At 40.5% G+C, this 8,242-nt stretch overlaps 1 protein-coding gene across 8 annotated transcripts in view; it reads right to left on the minus strand.

Moving 5' to 3' along the window:
* Positions 1–7,457, minus strand: part of LOC105885616 (zinc finger protein 559-like) — a 30,691-nt gene extending 23,234 nt beyond the window's left edge. For 3 of the 8 annotated variants that reach the window (XR_012915164.1, XR_012915163.1, XM_075998274.1), the window contains exons 1-2: positions 7,388–7,456; positions 6,939–7,094 (exon numbers count right to left, since the gene is read on the minus strand). The gene's annotated coding sequence lies outside the window, so the exon portion shown is untranslated. The other 5 variants (XM_075998273.1, XM_012790717.3, XM_012790715.3 and 2 more) reach the window with 3 other exon arrangements.
* Positions 7,458–8,242: the final 785 nt, after the last annotated feature.

Genomic DNA, 8,242 nt, shown 5'->3' on the forward strand with positions numbered 1-8,242 from the left:
TATGGTACACACTCACTGAGGAGTCAGTCTAATTTCATATGAAGTATTGCTGATGGGTGAAGGTCTTTCCCAGTCAAGACCAGTCCATGAAGACTAGGAAAGGTAGCTGCTACTTCAAATACACAAACAAAGTAACTTATAAGAAACATGAAGAATCAAGAAAACAAGACAAGTAATCAGAAAAAATGGAGATTTGTGAATCGTACAAGAATTCAAAATACTTATCCTGAATAGTTGTGAGTTAAAAGACAACAAGGATACACAACTAAATGAAATGAGGAAAACAATATATGACCAAAATGAGAAATTCAACACAGAGATAGAACTGATAAAAAAAAAAACAGAAATACAGTAGCTAAAGAATACAATAACTGAGCTGAAAAATTCATTAGAGGGAAAGCATAACTGATCAAGCAGAAGAATCAACATACTCAAAGATAGATTATTTGAAGCTACCCAAGTCAGAGGATCAAAAAGAAAGAAGAATGAAAAAGAGTAGAGAACGTCTAAAGGATTTATGAGACTCCATTAAGTGAACATAAACATTATAGAAGCTACAGAATGAGAAAAGAAGTAGAAAGCCGATTTAAACAAATAGTAAATTTCCAAAGCTGGGGAGATATACTGACATCTACATTCATGAACTCCAAAACCCAAAAATAGATTCAATTTAAAGAGGTCGAAACCAAGACACATTGTAATCAAATTGTCCAAAGACAAAGAATTTTAAAAGCAGGAAAAGTGACTTGTCCCATACAAGGGATCCTCCATAAGACTATCTGTGGATTTCTCAGCAGAAACCTTGCAGATTAGGATAGAGCGGAATAACATATTCAAAAAGTCATCAAATAACAAAGGAAGCAGATGTGTGAAAAAACAAATACCACACGTACTCACTAATAATTGGGAGCTACAGGATGGGCACACTGGAACAAAGAGATGTAAATGACAATGGAAACCAAGAAAGGGGGGTGTGAGTGGAATGAGGAGTAAAAATTATTAGGTCCAGTGAGCACTATTATGGTGATGGCACACAAAAAGCCCTCACTTAAGTATTATATAAGTTCTCCATGTAATAAAAACATTTGTACCCACTTTATATTTTGAAATTAAAAATAATCACAAATGAAAACTACAACAGAAGACACAAAAAAACCTATAAAACAGGCAGAAAATAATGAACAAAATGGTAATATCCTCACCTATCAATACTTACTTTAAATGGATTAAATCCCCCAAAGGACATAAAGTAGCTAAATGAATAATAAAACAAGATACAACTATCTGTTGTCTACAAAAGACTCACTTTAAGCCTCAAGGAATATAGATTAAATGTCAAAAGTTCAAAAGTTCCATGCAAATGATAACCTAGGGAGAGAAGTGGTTGTTTTGTATTAGACAAAATAGACTTTAAGGCAAAAACTATCACAAGAGACAAAGAAGTTCATTATATAATAAAAAGACCAACTCATCAAGTGGATATAACAATTATAAATATATGTGCACCAATATATTTAGGGAACTCATAATACAGAAAGCAAATATTAACACATTTGAAAGAACCAACAATAGGGGATTTCAGTACTCCACTTTCAACAATGGATAGATCATACAGACAGAATATCAATAAGAAAACAGCACACTTAATACAGCATAGCTCAAATAGACCTAAGACACATAAAAACATTATATCCCACAGTAGAATACGCATTCTTCTCAAGAACGCATCCACAATAGATCACATGTAAGGCAACCAAACAAGTCTTAACAAATTTAAGACGACTGAAATGATGGCAAGCATCTTTGCTGATCACAATAGTATAAAACTAGAAGTCAATAATAGGTGGAAAAGTGAAAAATTCACAAATAGGTGGAAATTAGCCAACACTCTGGTATAATCAAAGAAGAAATCAAAAGAGTAACTAAAAATTATCTTGAGACAAATAAAATAGAAACATAGGCTGGGCACGGTGGCTCGAACCTGTAATCCTAACACTCTGGGAGGCCAAGGCAGGCGGCTCAAGGTCAGGAGTTCGAAACCAGCCTGAGAAGAGCCAGACCGCGTCTCTACTATAAAAATAGAAAGAAATTAACTGGCCAACTAATAAATACAGAAAAAATTAGCCGGGCATGGTGGCACATGCGTGTAGTCACACCTACTCGGGAGGCTGAGGCAGCAGGATCGCTTGAGCCCAGGAGATCGAGGTTGCTGTGAGCTAGGCTGACGCCACGGCCCTCACTCTAGCCTGGGCAACAAAGCGAGACTCTGAATCAAATAAATAAATAACATACAAAAACTTGTGGTATATGATAAAAGCAGTTCTAACAGAAATCTCTATAATGATACATGGCCACATTAAGAAAAAAAGAAAGATCTCAAATAACCTAATTTTATATCTCAAGGAACTAGAAAAATATAAACTAAATCAAAAGTTAGAAGGAAAGAAAGATTAGAGCAGAAATAGATACCAGAAAAAAAAAAAAAAAAAATCAACAAAACTGAGGGCTGGTGCATTTTTTTTTTTTTTTTTTTTTTTTTGAGACAGTGTCTTATTCTGTTGCCCAGGCTGGAGTTCAATGGTGCAATCATAGCTCACTGCAACCTTGGGTTCCTGGGCTCAAGTGAAATTCCTGCCTCAGTATCTCAAGTAGCTGGGACCACAGGTGTGGCTACCATGCTTAGCTAATTTTTTTTTCTTTTTTTAAGAGACAGGGTCTGGCTATGTTAGCCAGGCTGGTCGTCAATTCTGGGGGTCAAGTGATCATCCTGACTCAGCCTCCCAAGGTGCTGGGATTACAGGCCTGAGCCAACATGCCAAGCTCAAAAAGCTGGTGTTTTGAAAAGACAGACAAAACTGAGAAACCTATACCTGGACTAATCAAGAAAAAGAGAAAGACAACAAATAAAATAGTAATGAAAGAAGAAACACTACCATGAGTGTCTAGAAAGACAATGAACCATAAGAGACTACCATGAACAACTATCTGCCAATTAGTTGGATAACCTAGAAGAAATAAATTCCTAGAAATATGCAACCTCCAAGATTGAATCATAAACAAACAGAAAATAAGGACAGATCAAAAATGAGTAAGAAAACTGTATCAGTAAACAACCTCCCTGTAACTAACAAAGATAAATCCAAGACCAAATAGCTTCACTAGTGAATTCTACTGAACGCATAAAGAATTAATGCTTCTCAAACTCTTCCAAAAAGTTGAAGAACTTTTGCAAATTTGAATATTTCAAACTCACTTTACAAGGACGCTATAAGAAAACTACTGGCCAATATCCTCACTGAACATAGATGCTAAAATCCACAACAAAATACTAGCAAACTGGCCAGGCACGGTGGCTCACGCCTATAATCCTAGCACTCTGGGAGGCCGAGGCTGGCGGATTGCTCGAGGTCAGGAGTTTGAAACCAGCCTGAGCAAGAGCCAGACCCCATCTCTACTATAAATAGAAAGAAATTGGCCAACTAAAAATATATAGAAAAAATTAGCCGGGCATGGTGGCGCATGCGTGTAGTCCCACCTACTCGGGAGGACGAGGCAGCAGGATCGCTTGAGCCCAGGAGATCGAGGTTGCTGTGAGCTAGGCTGACACCACGGCACTCACTCTAGCCTGGGCAACAAAGCGAGACTCTGTCTCGGAAAAAAAAAAAAAAAAAATACTAGCAAACTGAATTCAGCACATTAATAGAATCACTCATCATGATCAAGTGAGATTTATCCCTGAGATACAAAGATAGTTCAACACATACAAATTAATCAATGTGATATACCACATTAACAGAATAAAGAACAAAATTCTTAGGATCATCTCAATAGGTGCAGAAAAAGCATTTGACAAAATAAAACATCTTTGCATAATAAAGACTCAACAATTTCAATATAGAAGGAATATATCTCAACATAATAAAGTCATATATGGCAAGCCCACAGCTAACATCATACTTAACAGTAGAAATCTGAGAGCTATTCCTCTAAGATCAGGAATAAGACAAAGGTGCTCACTGTCACAACTTTTATTCAACATAGTACTGAAAGTCCTAGAAAAAGCATTTAGCAAAAAAAAAAAAAAAAAAAGGGAAAAAAGAAATAAAAGGCATCCAAATTAGAAGGAAAGGAGTGAAATTGTTTGTGATATGATTTTACATATGGGAAATCCTAAAACTCTAAAGACTCTACCAAAAACTTAGACCAAGTAAACAAATTTGGTTACCTTTTGTTGCAGGATACAAAAATCATTTGTTTCCATATGCTAACAACAACCTATCTGAAAAAGAAATTAAGAAATAAGAAAACAATCCCATTTAGAATAACATGAAAAAAATTACAAAGGAATAAATTTATCCAAGGAGGTAAATAATCTCTATACTGAAAGCTATAAAACATTTGATGAAAAAATTGAAAAAGACACGAACAAATGGAAAGATATCTGGTGTACATGTGTTGGAAGAATATTAAAATGTCCACAGCACCAAAAGCAACACACGAATTCCATGCAATTCCTATCAAAATTCCAATGACATTCTATAGAAGTAGAAAATAAAATCTTAAAATTCATATGGAACCACAAAAAACCCTGAACAGCCAAAGCGATCTTTTTTTTTTTTTGAGACAGAGTCTCACTTTGTTGCCCAGGCTAGAGTGAGTGCCGGGGCATCAGCCTAGCTCACAGCAACCTCAAACTCCTGGGCTCAAGCAATCCTACTGCCTCAGCCTCCCGTGTAGCTGGGACTACAGGCATGCGCCACCATGCCTGGCTAATTTTTTCTATATATATTAGTTGGCCAATTAATTTCTTCCTATTTATAGTAGAGACGGAGTCTTGCTCTTCTTCAGGCTAGTTTCGAACTCCTGACCTCGAGCAATCCCACCCGCCTCGGCCTCCCAGAGACCTAGGATTACAGGCATGAGCCACCACACCCAGCTGGGCTGCACTTTTATTAACTGCTAGAGTCCAGTGAGAGAGAACACTCACACATGAAGCAATTTATTTCTCACAGATAACCAGAAAGGGACAACAGGAGCCTAGGATTCAGGACCACATGTCCCCCAAGAATCAGAAAAAGCTGCCCAGGGTGGATGGAGTCTCATCTGTGTGTGCCCCACTTGCACAGCAACTGAGGAACCTAGGAAAGCAGTCCACCTGGGTTTCATACCGTAGGGCAAGGTGACTTACTGGGCTAAAGCATTGAAGAACATACCGTTTCTAAGGGGGAAAAGAACAGAGTCTAGACTAGTCTAGTCAGTTCCTCCTTATCTCAGGATAGTGCACACCCAGAATTATTAAACGGGGTTTTTTGTTGTTGTTGTTGACACTAATCAAAAGAGAGCTGGAATAACGGTTATTATTGGGAACTAAAAGTGAGAAAGGAAAGAACTGGGTTGGCCCAAGTCCACAGGAAAAACAATCTACATAGTCTCTTCAATAAATCATGCTGGGAGGTGGATATCCATATACAGAAGAACAAAACTGGACTCTTATCTCACAGCATATACAAAAATCAACCCAAAGGACACACAATGGTGGCTCACACCTGTAATGCCAGTGCTTTGGGAGGCCAAGAGTTTGAGACCAGCCTGGGCCACATAGACCTATGTCTCAAAAAAGAGGAGTAGAGAAGGTAATGGCAGAACCGGGAGAAAAACTCCATTTTGTAACCTCCCAGCATAAAACCATGTTCACACAAAGACCAACAAGTGACTCCAAAACCACTGGGTAAAAGGCTGTTGGGGAACAGATTATTCCCATTGTCAAAATATCACTCAAAGATTACTGTAAGAAAAATGTGATTATACAGATATCAGCACCTTGACCAAATCCTTAGCATCACTAACAAACCTACATTATGCACCTCCTGATGGAATGCAATATGAAATACACAATATTGCTAGGAAATTTTCAAGGCTCTTGTTCAGTGCAGTCTAACTCAGTAACCACTACCTCGATGTGGCTACTGAGAACATAAATGGAGCTAATGCAATAGAGGAACTGAATTCTTAATTTTACTTAAAGTTTAAAAATAAAATTGATTCAATTATTGAAAAACTTTTAAGTATGTTTGGAACAACCTGGGCTTGTAAATCTAGTTTTTTAATTATAAATTTTATGGACTCTAAATACAGACCAAGAATTTCCAATAAAAATTAGGATCCATAGTAAGATGTGCTGTATTCATTTTACAAAAGAAATGTAAAATGGAGGCGGAGGTGAGTGGATTGCGCCACCATGCCCAGCTAATTTTTTCTCTATGTATTTTTAGTTGGCCACTTAATTTCTTTTTATTTATAGTAGAGACAGGGTTTCGAACTCCTGGCTCAAACAGTCCACTCACCAACATTGACTATTTCCTCTACCACCATTTTTGAATGGTCATCTTATCTTGTGTAGAATTTACTGAGCACCAAACAGAACTCCGCAAGAATACCATCAACTGCCTCACTGCTCACCTCCTTCAGGCCTCCCTTTTTACTGTGCACCAACGTTTTCCTTTCAACTCAAAGTTCTCAACCTCTTCTACGGAGAGCCCCGTCCACAACAAGATACTTGGCGGCCTGTGCTTTTTCCCCAGGTGCGTCCTTAAAATTTTGGCTTAATAAATCTCAGGTGAGTGTGACTTTCGTTTTCAGTTACTTATTATTTAACAAATTTAGAAACAAATACCTAGAAGAAAACCCACCTGTCAAAACTCATCTTGCTATCCATTATCGATTTAATTCCAACTTCTGGTACTAACAAAAATAAGCCTGCATTGTCTTCCTAGAGGACCTCTCCCCCCATATTGAAGCTCTGGGGGGGTTACAGGGCTCTGAGGTGATGACTTGAGACTACAGCTGAGCAGTCCCGCTTTTCCTCAGTCATAAATGTGGTCTTTATATGCATTCACCCGTGCATTTAATTTTACCAGATAAGCGCGTTCCCTACTAACCTGAAAAGGTTTATCTTTCCGCCAGAATGTAATTTTAGGGGCGGACACCCACAGCCAGAACAACAGCATCAGGTGCTCACGGGGACGCCACAGAATTGCCAGGTCGCTGAGGCCAAGAGGAAGGCGGGGCCGGAGACGGCGGAGATGCTTTTCCGTCTGGAGAAAGAGCACAAAACTTGCCACCGAGGCTTTTGCAAAGGGGAGCGCGTCACGGGGAGCGGCCGCCGCGACCCGCCTCCTCCCGGGGACCGACCCTGGAAGGCGGAGCTGGCGGGCACTCTCGGAGGAGGGGCCGCGCGCCGCTGGGGAGAGCCGGCGGGCGGCCGGAGCGGCCCGACTGCGCACGGGGACAACCACGTGTCACCCCGCGACGCCCCTTTGCATCCTCCCACCCCCGCGCGGCGGCACCTGGGCAGCGCCCCACGCCAGCAGGGGAGACGAAAACTCACCACAGACGCCGGCGGGAGCGCGCGGCTAAGATGGCCGCCGGGACGTGCACACGCGCACGGCGCCGGAAGGGGCGGGGCCTGGGAGGGCGGGACTACGAGGAACAGCTGCGGCTGCTTCCAGCTGCCAGCGGAGGAGAAATGTCATTGATTCCTACCTCCCGGGAAGAAAACGAGTTGTAAGTATTAGATCAAGACAAAAATATCCATAGGAAATAGGGATATTTTCCATATTTGGAAAGCTATTTTTATGGACAGTTTTCCATATGGATGGCTATTTATATATGAAGTCCCAAATAATGAACTGATAGCTATTATTCATGAACTGATAGCAGATATGCTGCGTGGCCACGCCCGTCACTAGGTCTTATTTTCGGGGTAGGGCTTATATTGTGCAAATGCTTAGAAATCCTGGTGGGCACTTCTAGCAAAGTTTCCAGGTGAAAAGAACTATTTAAATTATTATCAAAGGCTTTCCTCTAGAAGAGCAGTAACCAGTAAAATAATGAAAGAGAAAACTAAAGCTTTTTTTTTTTTTTTTGAGACAGAGTCTCACTTTGTTGCCCAGGCTAGAGTGAGTGCCGTGGCGTCAGCCTTAAAGCTCTTAAGAAGGACTGAATGAATGCAAAGGAGAGTCTGTCTCACAGATTGCTGGGCTGAGCGTTGCATGTATGTCCTGTGCACAGGGCTGTAGCAACGTGGAGAAAGACAGGTAGGAGCACAATTGCTGGGATCCCCTATTCCTTGGCTGAAGGGAACTTGGATAGGAGGTCCTAACATTTGCACCGCCCCTAGACCTAGTCAAGCCCCGCCCCTGGCCCTCATCTCCGCCCCCTAGGAATTGTCAACCAATCCCTG

This window comes from Microcebus murinus, chromosome 27, assembly GCF_040939455.1.
Source record: "Microcebus murinus isolate Inina chromosome 27, M.murinus_Inina_mat1.0, whole genome shotgun sequence".
Classification (NCBI taxonomy): Eukaryota; Metazoa; Chordata; class Mammalia; order Primates; family Cheirogaleidae; genus Microcebus; species Microcebus murinus.